Source organism: Uloborus diversus, chromosome 5 (assembly GCF_026930045.1).
Source record: "Uloborus diversus isolate 005 chromosome 5, Udiv.v.3.1, whole genome shotgun sequence".
NCBI lineage: Eukaryota > Metazoa > Arthropoda > Arachnida > Araneae > Uloboridae > Uloborus > Uloborus diversus.
The window spans coordinates 90728875-90752963 of NC_072735.1; the positions used below are offsets into that span (position 1 = coordinate 90728875).

Here is a 24089-nt window from a genome sequence, read left to right on the forward strand (position 1 = left end):
AAATTGAAAGCAAATCAATAGCAGAAGAGCTTTCGGAAGCTATAAACAGTTTCCCTCTTTTGTGTGTGAGAAAAGTTCACACAAAAATTTTTTCACAACCAATTAAATTAAACATTAAAATTAAATGAAATGAGAGTTTGAGCAAACTCCATAACTTTTAACGCCTTTTTTCATTTTCCGCTATTTGTGTGACTCCCTCGAAGTTATTCTGTACAGGTAGTTATCAAAATAATAGAAACACCCTGTGACAACTGTGTTGGGAATCGCTACTCTGCCGTAAATGTTCTGTTTATAAAGGTGCCTTCTGACTGTAATCACTCACACTGGTGAATCCAGATGTTGATTGAGTTTTGTGGTCACTTTTGCTTCTATTGTTCGCTTTTTAGACATTACAATCCGCTTCAATACCCGTCGGTTTCTTTCACTGAGCTTTTCTTTCCGTCCACTATTTTGCTTTGCCGAGCTTTTCTTACAGCGCTCTATGTATGCTCTCATGGCTTTAGATACTGTACCTCTAGAAACGCCAAAAAGTTGAGATACAGTGAAGCCTGTCTATATAACAATACTGTCTATAACAATAAACCTGTCTATAACAACATTTTCCTTGGTCCCAAGCAGAAAAGCAGCAATCAATAATCAAACTGTCTATAACGATAACTTGTCTATAACAATATCATTTTTAAGTTCCAACGGTATCGTTGTAGACAGGTTTTACTGTATTTCTGTTACACTTGCTCCAGCTAGATGCGCTCCAACAATTTGGCCTCTTTTAAAATTTGAGACGTCCGACATTTCACGTGCTTGAAAAAAATCCAAAACTTCCAGAACTTTAATTAAGCCACCATAAACAACCAGAATACTGTCTGACCATCGATTACATGGAAAGGCTAATGTCCGGTTTATAGGCGGAAATGGACGTATCTATTAGTTTATAGGGATGTTAGTTGGTTTGTTTCAGATGTGCACTTTTGCCTCTATTATTTCTCCTTAGTTTTGTAAAAATAAAAATTTGCTCACATCAACATTTTTTAAATCTAAAGTATATTCGATCTATATTCTCACGGCAAAAATTAATTGATTTATTTATTCACAACAAAGTTTTGAGCTTACCATTTTGCTTCTACGTTCCTGAACGAAATGAAAATATTTTATTTTCTTTCTGTTGTTTCCATGGTAACTATTTTTGTTCCACCTTATTTAATTTTTGAGAATGCAATAAATGAATAAGGCACTAGTGACATCATAAAACGCGTTCATCAAAAAATCCCATCGATATTTTCCCTTCTCCCCTGCTAGATTCATTCAGATGGAATCGTCTTTACTTGGCAGATTGTCAAATTACATATAATCCGTGGTCAAACAGTATGTACATTGCTATTTATGTATAAAAAATGAAATTAAAAAAAACTTATCTAGTTTTATTCTTTACTAGCAAAAATACCCGGCGTTGCCTGGGTTAGCAATATTTATGAGAAACAATCGTTGCTTGCATTTGTTTTCTGTTTTAAGTGAAAGAACTTAAAACACACCTCTTTGACGTGATTTAAAATCTAACTTCTTCCTTACTCATAAAACTAAAGTAGCAGAAGGAAAGAGAGCAAAATAAAATCTCTAATCATTTAGAAACGAAAACACGAAATTTAAGCTTATACAAATTTGAAAAATTTCCGAAATATGAAATTAAACTTCACATGTTTAAAAAGATTTATCAGTTAATATATTTTTTTACATGGAGTCTTACCTTCTCCGTATGTCTATTGAAGAAAAAAAAATGTAGCCGCGCGCCCGTGATCCCCTTAAACTTGCTTTAGTTATTTTGGAAATTTTCAATTATTGTGGGTTCTTAGTGCGATTTATAATGTTACCGAATTTGCGGGAATCGTTTTGGGATACCTTGGATAATGCTCCCCCCTCCTTACTTTGTAAAACGTTATGTTACTAATTTTTGTTAAAGAGATATTGTTAAGATCTCTTATCCATATGCTAAGATACTTTTGGTCACCATAACATGGCGCTAAACAATTTCATCCGAAATGTTTCCAAAATAAGTAGTAAAATTTGGAGATTGTTTGAATTTGTTCACAAAGTCACATTAATGGAAGTTTTTGTGCTCTTTATGGATTTGCCTAATTTAGTTGCTGGATTATTTTACCTATAAAAAAAAGATTTTAAAGATTCTTTGATTGACGATATTTTTTTACATGGTGAAAGCTGACAAACATTATTACGTAGTCTTTGACTTCAAAAACCGCGACAGTTGAAAAAACTGCCAAATGCATCCGCTACTGAAATCTTTCTGCATAAATTTTGGCGAGGTTTCTGCTGTTAGATTGGATAATGATTAAAAAGTCCAATCAGCACAATTAATAATAAAAAAAACCATTAATTACACTAAAGTTCCGTTTAAATGGAAAATAATCAACCAAATCTAGTTATTATTAGCCAATCTTGGGGAAAAAACGTTACTTTAAGATTTGACTTGAGAAAAGCCTCAAACAGTCAGACGAAACACAAAAACATTCAACAATTCTAACTATGAACTGGGAGTTGAGATGATACACTAAATAATGAATTGGATTGAGGAAAGCCTTCGAACATGGAACAAAAAAAGGTCATAACTCGTTTTTCATACAACTTAGAACTTTCTAACAGATGCCATCTTCAGCAGAAAAATAAGCGCTTTCGATGGACACATAATTTTAATATGTGCACGTATTTTGTCACCGTCATATTGGGGCATTTATGCGAAAATTTGGACAAATTAGAATAAAAAAGGAACTATCAATCGGATTTTTACCGAACTGATCTACAAACCTTCCCAGTACCAAAAAGAACAAACGGTGAAAGTTTCAGCCAAATCTGCCGGGTAGTTTCTGAGATCTTAGGGAACAAATTTACCAAAGTCCAATTTTATATATATAGATTACTTACAAAGCACGTTCAAAAACGTTTTATTCACAGGTGTTTCTATTCTTTTGATAACTACCTGTAGTTTTTCTAAATCATGCTGTATAGCGGCACTTATATCTTGCCACAAGACCGATTTTAAAGTAATAGCTCATTGATTTTCACTATTTATTTATTAAAAGTTTTTATAAACATATACTTTGTATTAGGTTTTTAAAACCAAAATTTGTGTAACGAAAAAGCACCTTAAAAGGTAAGTACGTCAAATATGGCCAACTTAAGGTTCAGGGCCTAATATTTCGTTCATATATGTGTTAATTGGCTCCATACTACCATTTGCGCTAGCTAGTATCTCAAATGTTTTTCATCTTAGCACCTACACCTCTTTGCGTCTAAAGTTGGGGCAAACCTAACCTGACAGCATTGTGAAGGCTACAGATCCTAACTAGCATTGCGACGCTGCCAGCTTAGATTTGCCCTAACTATAGGTGCTTCATTTTGGTAACATTGGAAATGGGAAGAGGATAGCTGAAATGTGAAAAGTCATTTATTAGGTTTTGCTTGTTTTGTACCAAACTTGAATGTTTTAATATTCATTCGAAAAGTTATTATTTTCATACCCATTAACACCCCTCCCCTACCCGACCCTTGTTATGCCAATAACTAGATGAATAGTGCAAAACGTTTTCATGAATTAATTAAAAGAGCAATTTCAAAGGTGATGCTCATAGACTAGCCCGGTCAATTTAGACATAAAAATAGTGATCAAATAACAAAAATTCCGGGAAAGCTAAATTTTTGTAGAGACCTTGGGTTTAGCATTACAAATAAAGTGCCAAAAGTCCCCGTCGATCCCATGTGCGCTAAAAAAATTATTCGGGGTCAAAGGTCAAAATTTTAGGTTTTTGGATTTTTCTCAAAAACGGTAAGTTTTATCGAAAAGTACCTCAGACCAAAGTTGTAGATCTCAAAATTCTCTATAAAAATGGTCCTTATGATTTTTATCTCCAAGACCAAACCATTTCCCAGATATTGCGTACTCTCAAAAGACAGCCAGTCACTTACAGAATCCCCTCTACTCGCATGACCTTGAATAACATCTGGCTATTCTAGTTCGTGTGGCGTCGTTCACATACCCAGGGGTGCCCAACCCACTAAGGGCATGGGCGCACCCCTCAATATCGTGGAGCCCCCCTCAAAAGCAAGAGCCCCCTCCAAAAACTAAGAAGAATACCCCTTAAAACAATCCCCCCCCCTTTAAATGTTTCTTGAGCTCTCAAACTGTAACCACATTTCATACAATAAAACATAGTTTGGCTGGCGAGTGATACATTGTAGTTAAGATTTCTAGATTCTAAAATCCATCTCTCTTGGTTAGACAACAAACTGTGGTTGACGCTTCTTCATCTAATTTTGCGCGTCGTCTCACTGCTTTAGTATAAAGTGAGGTATTGGAAATAACATAATTCAATAGTTACGCAATCAAGCACCATTTCATTTCAAGTTTTATCTGATATTCCTTTTTTAAGAAGATGATCCGAGTTTTCCCACTTCTGCTTATCAAAGTACTCAAGTTGAAATCTGGAATTGTAAATTTTCGCTGTACAATCGAATTCTTCAAACTTGTCATCGTATTATATTTGGATCATCAGCTCTTGTTCTACAAACTGGTTACTTTGAGAATCTAAAAAATATAACACTAGGTATTGCGGATGACCATCAGAGAACTTGTTTCGAGACGGATTACGACGACCAGTTCAAAGATGGACAAAGAACATTTATAATCCCAGATTTCAATTTTGTAGCTGAGAGAATACCATGAGCTCATTGATAAGCAGAACTGGTAAAACTCGGCAGTTCCCTCTTTCAAAAAGGGGACTTTTGATAAAACTTTGAAAGAAATTGCTTGATGGCGTACCTACTGAGTAGTATGGCTTTCAAAACCTCACGTGTCATATTAAAGCAGCGAGACGATAGGTAAAATAAGAGAAAGAAGTGTCAGGTACAGTTTGTTGTCTAACCAAAAGGGATAGATTTATTCGATTCAGATTAGAATCTAGAAATATTAAGCCACAATACCATCAAGCCACAATTTCAATCAAGACTGAAAATTATGAGAAGCAAAATAGTTCAACTCGCACGCCAAACTTACGTTTTATTGTAACCAATGTGGTTACAGTTTGAGGGCTCAAAACCCATTAAAGTTTCTTTAGCAACGTCTTTTGTTTTAAAGGGTGACTTATGTGGGCTGTTGCAAGCCACATTTATATTTTAAAATTTTTATACTTAACCTTTGTTCTCTATCATAGGTAAATTTGTCATTTTGAGCCAAAGTTATGGGCTAAGTGGAGAATTAACATTTTTTCTTAGTAGATAAGAAATGCTTTTATTGCTCTTTTTTTCCGTATCTATGTAAGAATTAATTAATATGAAAGCAAACTTTTACAAATGATAACTTCTAATGTTTTTTCTCTAAGTACGGAGCAACACTGTGTTAATCAATTCTGACACTATATTGGTCAAATTCAAGATTCACCGCATGTGTGGAACTTTAAAATACAGTTTATTATTAAAATGATCTTATGCAATGTGTAATCTACACAAAAAGCCTGCTCTTAAGAGCGATAACATCAAATTTATCAAATTTTGATACTTGGTGAAATTATTGTAACTTTTTCTAGTTTTTATGCATTTATGATCAACTTCAAGGCGGAGCGACACCTGAAGATATTTTTAGCGGTCGAAATCCTTTTGCATAACCAAATATCTCTACAAAAGGCAACTTTTCCGGGTTATTACTTAGCGTTTATCAGATTTTGATTTTTTTTTTCAATCCAACCTAATGAACATATCCAGTACTTCAAAAGTAAGTCCACCTCGTACTAGAGCGGTATTAAGTGAATATGAATCCAGCTTTTGTTGCAAAAAACACTGCTTATTTTGTGGCGAGGAAGCGGATGAAGAGGCTGAGAAGAACAAAACGCAGAATTATCGCAGAAAAATTCTTAAATTTTCTACATTTGCATTCAAAGAATCCCTTTTAAAATTAGCTAAAGTTCGTTCGGAGGTGTACCAAGAGCTGCCCTTGCACGTTTTAATGTTGAGTATGATTTAGTCGCTGCTTTATGAATATTTCTGCGATAATTCTGCACTTTTTTTTTCTCAGCCTCCTCATCCGCTTCACAGCCACAAAATAAGCAGTGTTTTTGAAAACAAAAGCTGGATTCAAATTCACTTAATCGCGCTACAGTGCGAGGAGGACTTACTTTTGAAGTATTTGGCCTTGGAATTAAATCCTCACGTTGCTGCAGAGATTGAACTTTTCCGGGTGTATGCTTTTCTGCAATTCACTCGAATTGTAACGGACTTTTGACGTCTTACATAATCAGCATTCTTATAACTTCTCCTGATACTTGCATCGATTAAAGTTGGCATTCCACGACTGACCCAGCACAACAGTTTCACCTTCAGTCAAAAGTTTGTTGCAAATAAAGTAAAATTGTGATATTTTTCTTAAATATTGATCAGCACAAACAGTAGAACCTTGTAATAAATACGTTTTTTCACTCGAATTGCACGTTTAACTCTAAAAGAAGTATGTACGTCAGCCCATCTAGAAGGGGTCATGGCTCAGACTGCGCCATCGAAATTTTTAGGGGGATTGTTTTCAGGGATATTTTTCTCAGTTTTTGGAGGGGGCTCTTGCTTTTGGGGGGGGGGGGCTCCGCGATATTGAGGGGTGCGCCCATGCCCTTAGTGGATTGGGAACCCTTGGGTATGTGAACGACGCCTCACGGACTAGAATAGCCAGATGTTATTCAAGGCCATGCGAGTAGAGGGGATTCAGTATGTGACTGGCTGTCTTTTGAGAGTATGCAATGTCTGGGAAATGGTTTGGTCTTGGAGATAAAAATCATAAGGACCATTTTTATAGAGAATTTTGAGGTCTACAACTTTGGTCTGAGGTACTTTTCGATAAAACTTACCGTTTTTGAGAAAAATCCAAAAAACCTAAAATTTTGACCTTTGACCCCGAATAACTTTTTTAGCGCACATGGGATCGACGGGGACTTTTGGCACTTTATTTGTAATGCTAAACCCAAGGTCTCTACAAAAATTTAGCTTTCCCGGACTTTTTGTTATTTCAATTGTCTAAATTGACCGGACTAGACTTTCACTATTTATTTATTAAAAGTTTTTTTTTTTTTCAAATTATATTTAGTGTTAGTGTTAGGTTTTTAAAACCTAATTTGAATAACGATAAATCACCTTTAAAGGTAAGTGTGACAAACATGACCAACTAAAGATTCAGGGCCTAATATTTCGCTCATTTATGATTTATTTAACTCCAGTGTTTATACATTTATCAAATGACTCATAAAAAATCATTCCATGTGAAAAACTTTAAGTTTAAATTATGTTTGTCTGCAGTTAAACAAAAAATGTCAAATTGGCCTTAATAGGGACACAATTCCCCCAATAAGACCAAATCTGAAAAAAAAAAAAAAAAAAAAAAAACGCTAAAAGTTACTATCAAACAAAATAAAATTGAAAAATTCTTTATTGTCAATATAAAAATATATTAAACCACATTTGATAGACTCAAAACCATTTTCAAACATTCCACATTTACTTCAATGTAACGGAGAAAAATCAATCGTTATATTCGGGGCACTGGTAAATCGTTTTCAGTCGGGTTTTTTTTTCTTTTCTTTTTTTTTTTTTTGGTATCTCCTGTGCACAGTTCGTGCACATTTGTGCAGCATATGCAGCACAGGATCACATCATCCACCTGATTCTTCGGTGTAAGGACCCCGGGGTCCTAATAATGCCGATCATGATCTTATTGGGCTACATTCTACTTTTCTGCGGTTTTCAAATCACAGGAAAAAATTACGGTACGCAGCAACATTTTTCCTTTTGAATTCGTCAACTACATAAATAAGGTTTTCTAGAACTATTCACATTTTTTTTCAATACTCTAGTTATCCGCAAGGAAGCATGAAGAAACAAAATTCGCTGCAAAAAGGGCAAAATTCACTGTAATTGGGGAATTTTGAAAGCTCTTTTACACGTAATAATTGCTGCTACATTTTTGCTTGTTGATAACAAACTGCTTGCTGACAACGCTTTACCATCAGTTCGGCTTTCTGATGACGATAAAATCAGGATGTGGCGAATTTTGCTATTATACAAAGAAAAATGTGGGTTCGCCTTATTGGCCTACATGGCCTTATTTGACGCACCCAGTTTACCGAAATTTTCATTATCAGTCGACTATCATGGCCATTAATAATACAAAAATCATTTCAGACGTTGCATTTCCAACAGGACTTTTCGTCAAAACTTTTTTTTTTTCTCATTGAACGGGATTGAGAAATTCCGGCGAGTAACAAGAGTAAGTCCAGTGCTACGATTGTCAAATCACTTACGAACGTTCTCGATTTGGTTTTACAATCTAAAAAGTTGAGAAAATTAGACCTACCTTGATGCAGAGAACTAGTGCGGTTCGTAAAACATACGGAAGACTCCTATGGTGAAAAAAATCAAAGTCAAATGCCATCCTCAGCACGATGATAACAGATCTGCGGGATAAAGAAATAGAAAAAGAACACCTGTTGGAGTAGAAAGAAGCCTTCCATATGCAGCGAATAAATTTATCGATATTATCTGAGAAGACATTTCGTATACAAGAAGATAACTACAAGAAACAAAATGGTTGTACAAAATTAATTATAATGAGCACGCTCAGAACTTTTATTAGAATATTTATTAGTTTATTTAACTACTTTTCTTACGATTGAAAGTTTTTTTTTTTTTTTTTAATTTTTACTATTAATTTAATACATGATTGTGGCGTAATCTTAAAAACCCTAACTTACCCCCAGCCCCAAAGTTTAATCTTAATTTTAGGAAGTTCCTCTTACCCTTAATAGCGTTTCTTCTTTGTTTCTATGCAAATACAAGAAAAAAAACATTAAAATAACATCAAATTAAAGTGAAAAATAAAACAAAACCACCCTGATTACCGACTTAATTTATTCAAATGAATCTCACAGATCAGAAAAGGTAGTATAAAATTTAAAAAATTTCTAGATAAGATGAGAAATACGGAAAAGGAAATATAACCACAACTACTTGAATTTGCTCGTCGCAAAAGTAGAATCAAGAGAAATTTTTTTTAATCCTTATAAAAGCCTTTCTTACCCGCATGAACTACAAGTATTTTATTCGTTTTCAAATAGAAACTGACAACATCCTCATATAAATAATAGCCGATGATCGAGTAACCCGCGTGATTCAATGCAACTCGCGCCACGGCATGATAATTTGCTAATATGTTTTGGTAATGTTTAACATTCAGGGAAAGGCTTTATTGTGACAAGGCTGAACTCGATCCGGTAACTTAACTGTTTTATTGGTAAGACTGTCATTTCAGGGGAATGAAGAAACGATAAAGCAGTTGAAAATTAACGCTATCCATTAGAGTTTAGGGTTAATCCATCGGAGTTAGGATTAACATTTCAACTATCAAAATATCACCAAACAGGCAATGGCTTCGTTCAAATGTAGAAGCAATTTTCACCCATCATACCTTGACGGGTGACTTTCTAGTCTATATAAATGAAACAGAGAATGTATGTGTATGTTCCCTGTACAAATCCACAGTTAACGTAGGATCTCGACCAAATTTGGAAGAGAGGTACTTAGGTACCCTAGAAGGGACGTAGGGGTGGGGGGAGGGCGAACGTCAAATAAGAACCAAACCGTTCGAATTTTAATTTTAGGAACCGAAAATTGCGTTTTTCTGTAATATAAGAAAAAAAAAAAGCTCGCAAAAAATAGGACACAAACTAGCCATAGAAACCTCCGATTACTCACTGATAAAATTTGTTCAAATGTTTCAAGGTTTTCAACTAATTTAATGCTAAAACACAGGTAGATTTCAATTAGAAATTCATTGTTGAACAATGCTTTTATTAAAATTTGTAGCGGTGAAGAAAATCTCATGGAGAAGGAAGATCTGTAGCCATTTTTTTCTTAAATATGAACAAATACAATTCTGCCTTTTGTTTTGAGGCTTTTCCGGTAGTCGGGGGAATCAAATTTTTCCTTTTCGGTTATTTATCCGCAATCTGTCCGGAAATTTTAAATTTTTTTTTCAAGCCTGATTGTTGAACAAGCGTCACTTGACATAACTTTTATTTTCGAGGTAGACCGTGGAAAGCCGGGTGACGCAGCTAGTATTCATATAAAAAGTTAAAACCATTGCGGCTTTCCTTCCTTGTCAGCCACCAATGAAATCATACTAATCGTGTGAATAAAGGCTTAGGATTGTATTCAAAAAGAAGTTATTAGGTTGTCCTTTCATAACACTTGGTAAAAATGGAGTTTTAATCATTTAGGAAATTTTTTTGTTATTACTTGGCGAATAGGATTTCAATTTTGCGCAAGTGTTTATGAACTTTTAGGACATCCCTAGTGTGATTCGAGTTCTAGTTAGAAACTCCAAACATTCAATCAAACACCGAACATTTCGTTCTTTCGATTGCTGCTGATATTTAAATGTGCGAATAAGTTCTCACTTCCAAATTTGCGAAATATGCTAATTTTCAATTTTCTTTACTTATATTTTCGGTAATTAAATTCCTACAAAGATGAAACCCGCTAAGAATGCTCTCAATCAAGTATCGTTTCGAAAAAAAAAGAATTATCAAAATTGGTTCATTCGTTTTAGAGCTACAATGCCACACACACACATTTCAATCTTATAATCACCTTTCTTTTAGCATGGGGTTGAAAAAAAATTCGCGAGAAAGTTTTAAGGGTCTGCTTCGACTACCCCAGTTGATAATATTCATATATGGCAGTTACAGAGAGTCAAATTTACTTCTTTGATACTAAGCCATTTCTCCTGCTACAATTTGTACGCATGCGTATGTCCTAACAGGTGTCTTGATCTGAACGGTGTTGGACTCGTAACTGGAAGGCTCTGGTTCCGATGCCAGCCAGTCAAGATCCTCCGTGTTTGCTGATGGTGACTGGAGCATGGTGTAAATACAGGGTGTGTATTTTAAGTAATGAGAATATTTTTGTCCTGATGCGGCTGTACGCCAGAGGGCGCTCCGATCGGTTGGAGTCGGTAATGGGGCCAAAGAACTGGGCCTTCGACTTTGATAACGCTCCACTCAGCAGTCGATTGCTGGCTTTGGTTGAGGCAGGATCACGCATAGCATAGACGTCTTCAAAAAAAAAAAAAGTGTGTGCAAGTTCAAAATGCAACAAAGCATTGAACAGCATTACGCAATCAAATTTTGCGTTTGCCTTGGAAAATTGGATGCATCAACGCTGGAAATGATTCAGCAAGCGTACGGCAGGGAAAGCCCCGTGCAAGTCGCCCGTCAACATCAAGAACCGCAGAAAACGAACAACGTGTGTGACATTTGCTGAACACGGACCGGTGTTTAAGTGTTCGCATGATCGCAGAAGAGCTAGGAATGGATAAAATGGTTGTTCACAAAATCATCAGTGAAGATCTTGGGGTAAGGAAGATTTGCACCAAACTCGTGCTTCGTGGTTGCCGAGCACTTGACAAAAAATGGCATTCTAAGAATTCCACAGTCTCCCTACAGCCCCGACCTTGCCTCAGCAGACTTCTTCCTCTTCCCCAAAGTGAAAACCGCCCTCAAAGAGCGCCACCACGGGACCCTGGATGATGTCAAAAGAGACTTGCACGCATGCTCTGAAGGATGTTTCGGATGGCGACTTCCAGGAAACGCACGAAGCGTGGAAACGTCGCTTGCAGAAGTGTGTTTATACTCAAGCAGAGACGGACTGGGACCCCTAAAAGGGCGGCGGACAAGCAACCCAAGGGCGCACCGTTTCTAAACTAGTATGTTGTGGCCATCACGAAACTTTCTTCTATATCTTTCTTACAATACTGATCCCTTCCCATACTTGACGAGGAAGCAATATTCCCAACGAAAACAAAATTACACACGCCAAAACTTGACGACCACCCCAATTCCCGATTTATATCAAAAGCAAAGAATGAAAATTGAAAATTATTTTAAAAGCCTTGCTTAAAATAATTACAAGCATTTATTTGTTCAGTAAATTACCGCCCATTAGCCAGGGCTAAAGCAGAAATACGTGAAATACACCGCCAGCTCAGTCATTTCCAGCCGAGGACTGCAGTTTCGTGCTTATTAGCACTCATCAGCCCGACATAGGAAAGTGGCTGAGCTGGAGATGGAAAACCTCTTAAGGAAGCCAAGAGTGCGAAACAAACTGGTAGCTAATATAGAATTAGCAGACCAGACGAGTGACCGAAGCAATGGTTCGGTTCAACTCGAAGATTGAACGCAAGGCAAGTTGCTTTTGCCCTGGCTAATGGGCGGTAATTTACTGAATATACCTTGCCTTGTGTTCAATCTTCGAGTTGAACCGAACCATTGCTTCGGTCACTCGTCTGGTCTGCTAATTCTATATTAGCTACCAGTTTGTTTCGCACTCTTGGCTTCCTTAAGAGGTTTTCCATCTCCAGCTCAGTCACTTTCCTATGTAGGGCTGATGAGTGCTAATAAGCACGAAACTGCAGTCCTCGGCTGGAAATGACTGAGCTGGTATTGTATTTTACGTATTAATTTGTTAACAAACACAAGATGACAACAGTTGAAAAGTTCAAATCATCGCGATTTTCAGTTCATTTTCCAAAAATTAAAATCACGCGAAATACGCAGACGAGTCTATTACGATTTATCTGAGTCATTCCACGTCAACTGACTTTATTTTTCAAATCGTCCCCACTCGACCATCTTCGATTAGAATGAAACTTAATAGAAGTGTAGAGATGTCTTTGGAACTAACCTATACAAATGTTCAGCTTCCTAGATCCAAATCTGAGGATCTAGGATCTCCGAAAAATGTGATCCAAAATAGCGGATCAGCTTTTTGTGTCAAATTGCCTAATGCAGACTACGTTTACCAGAAAATTTTATCACGCTGAACTCCTGAAATTTTAGGTGCTTAAAGTACGTTTGGCCGTTAATATATTCAAGTGTTTTTGTGATTTAGATTTTGTGTAGCATGCGCGTGAAAAAGCGCGAATTGAAAAATTTTCCTGGATTGTACGTTGTCATAAAATCTGAACAAAAATAATTCACCTTTGTGATTCTATTGTAAAAATACTTGTTTTTAATGGGTTACAGTTGCAGAGCTTAAATTTGTATTTTCTAAAAGATGTTGTCATCCAAAGTGGCTATCAAAACCGTTCAAGTGAAAAATAGCCAAGTTTCAAAGCGCTATAGCTCAAGTTTGTCACCTTGCATCTCCTTTTTCGTTAAAACCATTAGAAAGAACAAATTTTTTCCTTTCAAAATAAGTTTTTTTTTTCGATGGTATTCTTTCGTTTAAGGATAAAAAAATTAAGTTCGAAATTCTGTCTCTCGTAACGAATTATCATGTTTAAGAGCAGGTTGTGGAAATTTTTATTACCCTGAAATTTTACCGGCCCTAACCCCTAAGTACTTTTGGTTTTCAATATGTTATTCGCAACTCCAACGAACTATAGGGGGCACTGCAGTCACTGTCTAATGGCGGAATTAAAAACTAAAACAAACGCATGTGGTAACGAAGAAAATGCTAAAAGTGTTGTGATTTTTGTTGTTATGTATGATTTTTTCGCTTTATTCATTTGAAAAGATTTTTCAGTCTTTTGGTTATTCTGACCCATATAGAAAGAGATTAGAAACCAAAAAGTATTACAAAAGTAAACAATTAATGCAGAACACACAGTAAGTTGTTCTGAAGCAGCCATTTTCACGATGTTAAATTCGGAATTCATAAATTTTTGGTTCGTTTCGAACGGCATTTTCATTTTGTACCGTTTTTTCTATACATTAGTACATATTAAGTTCAGTTTCGTGACATTTTCGGCATTTGTTGACATTTTTGTCACATAGTGCACATACGTGGCAGACTGTCAAGAGTAACGTTTAACACTAAATAATTTATTTCTATGACTATATGATTGGATATCTAAAGAAATCATGCATTTAATTCATTCGTCATGGAAATGATTTACCTGATATGCGAAATCTTGTCAAGATACATTATTCTTTCACACAATTTTAAAACCATAACCCTATAAACAGATTTTTGCGAACTTTTATTTTTTATTGTTCAAATTCTTAACGTTCTTTCTGGATTTTTCAATCTGTTCTGCGATAAATATTTTCAAGAAAATTTATTTGCATACTTTCTATTTCTGTAGGATACTGTAGTAACAAAGGTTATTTAAATCATTTATGTGGAATTAGGTTAAGGAAAAGTGTTCAGTCAATGTTGTTAAGTTCGTTTTTTTTTTTCTTCATCGAATTGAAAAACTGATATTTATTCAAATTCACTCAGAACAAAATAAATAAAATGTGTACTCACAGTTTATATATGGTGGTAGTTTTCTTTTCAGTTGATTGACCATTATTTCTTTTTACTTATCGAATTCTGTAATCTTACTACCATTTTATTCCACTCATGATAAAAATTAAAAATGGTTTAACTAAAAACGCGAAATCTCGCCAAGGCTACTTTGCTCGCACAACTCCAAAACTATAACCCTAAACAAATTTGGCGAAACCTTTCAGCTGAGAATAAAAGGAATAAAGTAAATTCTTTCTCGGTTAAACATTTTTCATTTTGTTCTACGATAATAAATTCAAGAAAATATTTTGCATACTGTCCATTCCAACTAAATGCTGCTGTAAAATATGATTAGTTAAATTAATTTAAGATTTAAAAAAACTCATATTCTTACAAATTCATACAAAACAATAAAACATTTTACCTGGTATAACGTTATCCAATTTTGTTAATCCAGAGTTTTCTTGTTTACGCTTCCACCATTTAATACTTTTTTGAAAGAAATAAGGAAAACTAACATTATTTTGAGAAGCTCGAGAATACTACTAAGGGACGAATTAATTTCTGTTGTTGAAGGCGTTCTTAGACATGTTGAATGCGTTACTCAGAACAAACTGACCGCGTTTACGTCAACAGATACACGTGGAGCGCAACGTGGCAATGTTTTAGTTGCATTCGCAGTTTTATAAATCACCGCAAGGTAGCGTATTCGAGCGCTGGAGTTCCGGATAGTATTTTTATGAATTTGAGTTCATTAACTTTTGTGTAGCACGCATGCACAGTCGCAAGAAAAACGCAATGGAGAAACTTTTTCCTGGATTTTAAAGTGTCATAAATTCTGAACAAAAATGATTCAAAAGCTCGTACTTTGTAATTCTGTCATCAATATACGTGTTTTTAATGGGTTATAGTTGCAGAGCGTAAATATTGATTCTCTAAAGATATTGCATCCAAAGAGGCTGTCAAAATCCTTCACCTGGAAAATGGCCAATTTTTATTGGCCAGTAGCTCAAATTTTCACCTTGCCTCTTCTTTTCGTTGGTATCATTAGAAAGAACATATTTTTTTTCCTATAAAAATAGTTTTTCTTTACGATGGTGTTCTTTCAGATAAGTGTTTAAAAATGAACTTGAAATACTATTTGTCGTTAGCGAGAAGCTCTCGTTCCACAATAATTAAAGAATGGTGAATGCCCTGGAAACCGACTATTAATGATTTTGCAACTGTATAAGTGAGAAATTGTTTTTTATCAGTGATTTTGATTCATTAAAGGATGAATACTGTTTGATTTCACCATTAAGAACGTATAGACGCTCAAAATATCCATTTTGACGTTTCCCGAATAAATTACGAGTTTTCTCGTGACGTCTGTATGTGCGTATATCAGATAACTCAAGAACGGTATGTCCTCAGGGCTCCCAACACATTTTAGCTTCAGAAAAGAGTAAAAGAGGACCATTTTCAATCAAAAAGGGGACTAAAGCGGACCAGTTAGGATCAAAAAGAGGACCTTGGGAGGACCACTCATAGTTAAACCCAGGGAAGCACCAAAAGGCAAATTAGTCGCCAGCTGGGTTAAATTTGTGAAGATAATTCATTAATTAATTATAATAATGATACAATTTCTTTATCACCTGCAGGGTTCATACACTTTTGATTAAAAAAAGTTCCCTGACTTTTCCAGGTTTTCCAGGTTGTTTTTTAGAAAATTCCAGGTTACTCGCTTCATTCAAAATTTAAGTTTAAATAGTAATATTTTCAAAATAATTAAAATTGTTTAAAGTAGCAATGCAGAAGAACTAAAACTTCTCCCCTTAGATATGAAATTAAATAAAAATTGGAATTTTTTTTCCTTTGTTTTGTCTGTCAAAATTTTAAGTTTTCTTTTAAACATTTTGTTCAAAATTGTTTTAATTTGTTTACTATTTGTTGAAAACAGAGTACTTTCAACTTATTATTTTAGCGTTTCTTTGATGTCATGCGTAATATTATAGCGTTTTGCTGTAGTCCTGCAGCAACCTTTTAGCATCAACTTTTGGTTTACAATACTTCTTTTTATTTTCTTATTAGTAGGTTACACAAAACATATTGAGCAAAATGCAAAGCTAAATTTCAGTATAAATATGATTAACTTGTTGCATCAATCGGCATACCATATAATGCATAGTAACAAAAATCAACATACGCCGATCTTTAGGCCAATGCCAATAATCTTTTTTTTTTCCACATATTAAAGGACGCTTACATTAAAATTTCAAATTTTCTTTTCCAGAAAATAATAGTCAATTTTCAAAAATTCATAACTTTTTGCACATTTTAATGTTATTTTCAATAGTACACATTGATATAAACATCCAATTCTGTTTCTGGAAGTTTAAGTCTACTTCCATTGTGCAAACGATCAAATATGGCGACAAAGTAAAAAATTTAAAATAATAAGTTGATTTTTGGATTTGTAGTAATAAAAGTAGTAATAAATAATTAGTAATCCTTAAAAAACTACAATAAAAGCAAAATAGTCAGTATTTAGCACATAAGAGTCGAAATCAATTTAAACAAAAAAATGGTATGAAGATTAAATTTTGCATTTTTCCAGAAAATAATTACAAATTATCCGGAAAAAAAGGCACAATTTGTGTTGTTTTCAATAGTTAGCATTGCAATTAACATCCAATGCCGTTTTCGGGAACTTAGGCACTAAAAAAGTCTTGTGTACTTCCATCTTGGGAATGACCAAATATGGCGGCTATGCCCAAAAATAAGAAATAACTTTTTTAATTTGTCGCATGAAGACAATTAAAAAATAATAAATCTTCATGAAACTACAATTCATTGAAAATTTTTTATCACATTTGCGTCCGAGGCAGTGAGGAAAAGAATAACTTTTGAACAAAATTTTTCATTTCTCAAGAAAATTATTTTAAATAATAATAATAATAGAAAAACAATTTGCAGACCATTTTCTGTTATTTTTATCATTTTTCAATTAAAGAAAACATCCAATTCTGCTTTGTTTTAGAAACTCAGCCATTTTAGGATCGTATCTACTTCCATCTTGTGAAAGACCAAAGATGGCGACTACGTTTCACACGTAGCTGAAATGATTTTCCGATCAAGGAAGAAAAAAAAAAACGATTTTCCCCGATCGACCCTCCCATCTACAGGTTGTGCTTCCGAAGCAGTAAATTGTCTTCTCAACTGTTGAGTTTGTGCATAATTCCTGTTCACCTGATTTTTTTTTTCTTGGGAACTACTGAGAGCCAAAAATGGCGGCTGCTGAAGATTTTTTGGGTCGCCATTTTTTTCATTGCTTTAAAATTGTTACAATTTTTTTTTAAATACATCGATGAAAATGAAAATTAGATCTCATAAAACAAAATTTCCTGGGAAAAAAATTAGGAAAAGAAAAATTTTGGGGACACATTTGGAAAATTCCTTGACATTTTTGACTATGTCATTTTCCCTGATAATTACAGGTTTTCCCGGAGCGTACGAACCCTGAAACGAACAGAATGTTGTGGCAACCCATCTAAAACTTTAGGCAGTAGAAAGAAATGCGTTCCCCTCACTAACTCAGTGTAAGAAAATCTTCGCTCTTTTGGCGCATTTTTCGTTGTGAAAAAAAAGTTCATTTTTCGATTGCAGTTTTTAAGCGTCGGTTTAGATAAAAATTTACAATTTTTTTCGTGAAATCACAATAAAAACGAAGATTAGATCTCATGGTACTTAATTCCTTGGGGAAAAAAATGGAAAGAAAAATTTTGGAGGACAAAATTTAAAAACTCCCTGACTTTTCCCTGACATTTTTGACAGTGTCATTTTCCCTGACAATTCCCGGTTTTCCCGGAATTCCCGGAGCGTACGAACCCTGACCTGTGAAACTGATATTTTTATCCATTGAATAATATTATTTACACAAATATTTGGATGAGGGGGGGGGGCACTTAGTTCAGCACTTAAGGCAGCCTCGTTAGAACTAAATAGGCATAATGATACATTTTGACTTGAACCAGGGATGCTGGTAGTCTCACTGAAGGATAGATGAAGCTGCGCTTCATCTTGATTTAGTTTAAAATTATTGTTATGTTTTTCTGTCATGTAATGCTTCTTAATAGCGTTATCATACACCAAACAACAAAAAAAAACGTTATTCTCGTTTTCCGCAGTCTCTAATTTTGTTCCCATTTTCATCAGTTTCATCTAACTATTTGCTGAGAAATTTGCATTTCCCCATGACTCACACTGAAACCTAAAAAATATTGTTTTGAATTCGAACAAAGCTACAACTGAGTTTATAATAAAATTTTTTCGTATTTGGATTTTAAATTTAATCTCTTATCACAGGGTTCATACCCTTTAGAGAGAAAAAAATTTAAGCACTTTTCAAGAGTAAAAAAATATTTTTCAATGTACTACCCTGAATTCGCACTATAAATATTGCATGCAGATTTCATTTAATACTAACATATAAATAACAGGAAGTAATATAAAAAGTAGAGAAAAACAAACTGCTTTTTCTACAAGAGACACTTTGATAAAAGATCTGCTGTATTGAAAGTTTTCCTAAAAATGTCTGAAATGCTTAATGACAAAAAGAAGCAGATCACATGAGGCTTAGGTTTGCAACTCTCATATTCAAAGTATATTTTCAAGAATCATAAAGCTTAGATTTAAAAAAATAAAAACAATCCATGATTGCAAGGCCATGAGTGCTTTGAACTTTTATGGGGGGGGGGGTACTAATTCCCCTCTTTAGCAGGCATCATGACAATGAAATGATGTACATAAATTCAACTTTATAAAATTTTATAATTCAAATTTGTTTCAAATACAAACAGTTAAAATATTATGCACTCAATTATTTACATTTAATATCCCACCTGTAAAAAAACAGTAATAACCGAAAATAAGCTAATAGTAATTAAAATTAAGTTTGAAAAACTAGAAATTTGAAATAAAAACAAAAAATTATTAATTTTTTAGTTATTCAAATAAAAATTAAAACGAGTTAATCTAATGTAGCATGTCAAAACAACTTCAGATTGCCAAAAATATAAAAAATTTTATTAGATGCAAAACAATTGAAAGCCCAGATAAGCAAATTTTCACGAACCAAGTTCAAATGTTCGCATATTTCCCATAAAATAAATTTATTTATTTTCTACTAAATTAAACATAAAACATGCTAATATAAGGTAGCTTTTGGAAAAAAAACATTCGATTGGGTAAATAATTGTAATATTTTCATGATGCAAAAAGATTGAAATTTCAAATACTATAACTCATTTTCCGCGAAATCCGAGTAAGTTCAATGTTGCCATAGTTTCCAAAATAAGTACTTCGTTAGTTATTGAAATTAAACGAAAAATAAGCTAATCTAAGGTAGTATATGTCAAAATAACTTTCTACTGTCATAAACATCAAAATATTTACAAGATGCAAAAGGATTGAAATTTCAAACGCGAGAAGCAGTTTTCCGCGAAATCCAAGTAAGTTCAATGTTATCATGGCTTCCACACTAATTCCTTTGTTAATTACTGAAATTAAACGAAAAATAAGCTAATCTAAAGTAGTATATGTCGAAATAACTTCCTACTGTCAAAAACATCAAATTATTCACAGGATGCAAAAGGATTGAAATTTCAAACGCGAGAAGCAGTTTTTCGCGAAGTCCGAGTAAGTTCAAATGTTGTCATGGTTTCCAAACTAATTTCTTCGTTAATTATTGAAATTAAACGAAAAATAAGCTAATCTACGGTAGCACATGTCAAAATAACTTCCGATTGTAAAAAACATCAAAATATTTACAAGATGCAAAAAGATTGAAACCTCAAACACGAAAGCAATTTTTCGCGATACTGCATATCGAACAATGTTCAGAAAATTGCACTGATGAAATATTTTTAAAAGAATTACAAGCAATCTAATGTATGCGTATGCTTGTAATGATGTATGCGCTTGTAATGATTTTTGAAAGAATTCAAGAATAAAGAAACTTTTCATACTTTTTCAAAGCTTTCAAGTACTTGGAAAATGAACTTTTATTTTCCCAGGAACTTTTCAAGGTTTTTTAAGGGCGTAAAATTTACGAACATATGCGCCTGTAAAAAAAATGGCGCATGCGCCACGAGATTACTTCCGATTTCATTTGCAAAAGGATTCGGAACTCCAGCGCTCGAATACGCTACCTTGCGGTGATTTATAAAACTGCGAATGCAACTAAAACATTGCCACGTTGCGCTCCACGTGTATCTGTTGAGGTAAACGCGGTCAGTTTGTTCTGAGTAACGCATTCAACATGTCTAAGAACGCCTTCAACAACAGAAATTAATTCGTCCCTTAGTAGTATTCTCGAGCTTCTCAAAATAATGTTAGTTTTTCTTATTTCTTTCAAAAAAGTATTAAATGGTGGAAGCGTAAACAAGAAAACTCTGGATTAACAAAATTGGATAACGTTATACCAGGTAAAATTTTTTATTGTTTTGTATGAATTTGTAAGAATATGAGTTTTTTTTAATCTTAAATTAATTTAACTAATCATATTTTACAGCAGCATTTAGTTGGAATGGACAGTATGCAAAATATTTTCTTGAATTTATTATCGTAGAACAAAATGAAAAATGTTTAACCGAGAAAGAATTTACTTTATTCCTTTTATTCTCAGCTGAAAGGTTTCGCCAAATTTGTTTAGGGTTATAGTTTTGGAATTGTGCGAGCAAAGTAGCCTTGGCGAGATTTCGCGTTTTTAGTTAAACCATTTTTAATTTTTATCATGAATGGAATAAAATGGTAGTAAGATTACAGAATTCGATAAGTGAAAGGAAATAATGGTCAATCAACTGAAAAGAAAACTACCGCCATATATAAACTGTGAGTACACATTTTATTTATTTTGTTCTGAGTGAATTTGAATAAATATCAGTTTTTCAATTCGATGAAGAAAAAAAAACGAACTTAACAACATTGACTGGACACTTTTCCTTAACCTAATTCCACATAAATGATTTAAATAACCTTTGTTACTACAGTATCCTACTGAAATAGAAAGTATGTAAATAAATTTTCTTGAAAATATTTATCGCAGAACAGATTGAAAAATCCAGAAAGAACGTTAAGAATTTGAGTAATAAAAAATAAAAGTTCGCCAAAAATCTGTTTATAAGGTTATGGTTTTAAAATTGTGTGATAGAATAATGTATCTTGACAAGATTTCGCATATCAGGTAAATCATTTCCATGACGAATGAATTAAATGCATGATTTCTTTAGATATCCAATCATATAGTCATAGAAATAAATTATCTAGTGTTAAACGTTACTCTTGACAGTCTGCCACGTATGTGCACTATGGGACAAAAATGTCAACAAATGCCGGAAATGTTACGAAACTGAACTTAATATGTACTAATGTATAGAAAAAACGGTACAAAATGAAAATGCCGTTCGAAACGAACCAAAAATTTATGAATTCCGAATTTAACATCGTGAAAATGGCTGCTTCAGAACAACTTACTGTGTGTTCTGCATTAATTGTTTACTTTTGTAATACTTTTTGGTTTCTAATCTCTTTCTATATGGGTCAGAATAACCAAAAGACTGAAAAATCTTTTCAAATGAATAAAGCGAAAAAATCATACATAACAACAAAAATCACAACACTTTTAGCATTTTCTTCGTTACCACATGCGTTTGTTTTAGTTTTTAATTCCGCCATTAGACAGTGACTGCAGTGCCCCCTATAGTTCGTTGGAGTTGCGAATTAGAGACCGGCTAAAACATTCCGAGTTATGGGAAGTTTCCACACACAACAGTCTCAAGAGCTTGGGATCCAATGAAAACACCGTGAGATAAAGGAATATTCGAGTTATTGAGATCAGATCGGAAAATTTATTCGTTTTTGTAAACGTGAGGCTGAAATTCCGAGAAATATCGGTAGCACTGTGCTCCGCGATTCGACGTCATAACTCCTCCCCCAAACCACTTTTTGATGGATTTCCATGCTGCAGCGGTTGAAGGAGGAGTAATGACGTCAATCTGAAGTGAAATAATACGGGAAAGTCAGGTTAAGGCGCCGCGGCCGCGTGTTTGGGTGTACAGTATCTTTTAAAAACAATATAAAAGCGGACTAATCGGACCAAAATGCTAAAAAGCGGTCTAAAGCGGACTTAACCCTAAAAAACGAACTTTGGCGGGAAAAGCGGACCATTTGGGAGCCCTGTATGTCCTAGAAAGTTGAAATTTGGTACGTAGACTCCTAGTGGGGTCTAGTTGTGCACCTCCCCTTTTGGTTGCATTCGGGTGTTTCTAAAGGGGTCTTTTGCCCCTTTTTGGGAGGAAATCATTGTTTATTTCGATGTAAACTCAAGTGGTGTTATAATTTGGCGGACACGTGGCGATAGATCGCTAGTCTTTTGGTCTCCAATTTTTGTCGCTAACTTGGCGATTTTTATTTATTTATTTTTTTTTTTTAATATGGTTTCAAATTTGCCACTGTTGGTGATATTTAGAGAGTAAACTATTGAATTACATTAAAATTGCTAATAATGACATTGAATTGGAGTAAAAGGAAGACATGTGATGCGCACATCAGCTCGTTTTAAATCTCACTTTAAAGACATGAAAAAACTTAAAAAGACATGAAAGCTGCTCATGTTCAAAAACATATGCAGCTTAACTTACTGCACTGCCATGCGAGTCAAACTGTGTTTCATATTACTTTCTGTCGCCCCTTTTAAAGTCGTGCCGAATATTCATTGCTTTCTTCTTTGGAGTGCACTTTTTGTAGGTTAAAGATTTTGAGTGTTCTATTAAAGCTTACAGAAGTGCTCCAACATTGCATTCAGGCTACTCCAGCGGGTTTTGGAATAGGTAACACATTTTTCAATTTTTTTTCTAAAGCGTAATTTACTGGATTTTAAATTGTTTTACACATTTTCTTAATTGCTGAACGTATGAAAACCTCGAATTAGAATACCAATTAATTATCAGAAAAATATGCTCTATTTTTATTGTGTTCTTAAATGGTAAATCCGTCGTTGGTTATAAAAGACAGTTTTTCTTGCTTTTCTCGCAGATATACGAGGAAGATTTAAACTTGAGATGATGATTGTGAAAATAGTCGTTTTGAGCGGCTTTTAGCGAGTTTTATGAGCGGCAAAAGCTGGAAAATACTTAAATGGGAAAAAAGTTGCGGGATTGAGAGCAAAATCCCGAGGAATTCGAGATTGGAAACCCTATAAGCAACTCAACAAATTGTCGTTTTTAAAAATCCACTTTTTGAAGAGTTGGATAATACTAGATGAGGAAGGGGTTCGAGTTTTCCGAAATCGAAGTCTTAGACGCGACTGTACACTATATTTGGTAACGTTTGCGGCTCTGCAATTTTGCAGCTCCAAAAAAGGAGTCAAACGATTTTCGATGTTGTTAAAAGAGAAGGTGTTTCGTAGTTCTTCTCCTGGAAATGTTGCAAAATTGAACCCCTGGAATCGAGACGCTCTTTAATGATTTTGGCTGAGGGAGGAGGGGCTTCGAAGAGTAGTGTTTTGAGGATTTTCATATTTTTGAACTGTCCAGGAAAAAGAAAAAGGAGAGAGGAAGGAGGGTTGGGACGTGATTAACTGAGCTATCGAAACTGTAACTACCGAAAATTTTATTTTAAGGCTCTTTTTAAAAGAAATTAAGTGTTTTTCACAACAATTCTGTACTTTTTCCTATTAAAATTTCTTCGTTTTCCCAAGGAGAGATAGTTCTTCTCTTTAATAA

At 34.3% G+C, this 24089-nt stretch overlaps 1 protein-coding gene across 1 annotated transcript in view; it reads right to left on the bottom strand.

Annotated features, from left to right (window-relative positions):
* The window catches only part of LOC129222601 (uncharacterized), a 62950-nt gene extending 54457 nt beyond the window's left edge, over positions 1-8493 (bottom strand). Inside the window, exon 1 of the mRNA XM_054857116.1 lies at positions 8393-8493. The gene's annotated coding sequence lies outside the window, so the exon portion shown is untranslated. The remainder of the gene's footprint in view (positions 1-8392) is intronic.
* Between the last annotated feature and the right edge of the window lie 15596 nt (positions 8494-24089).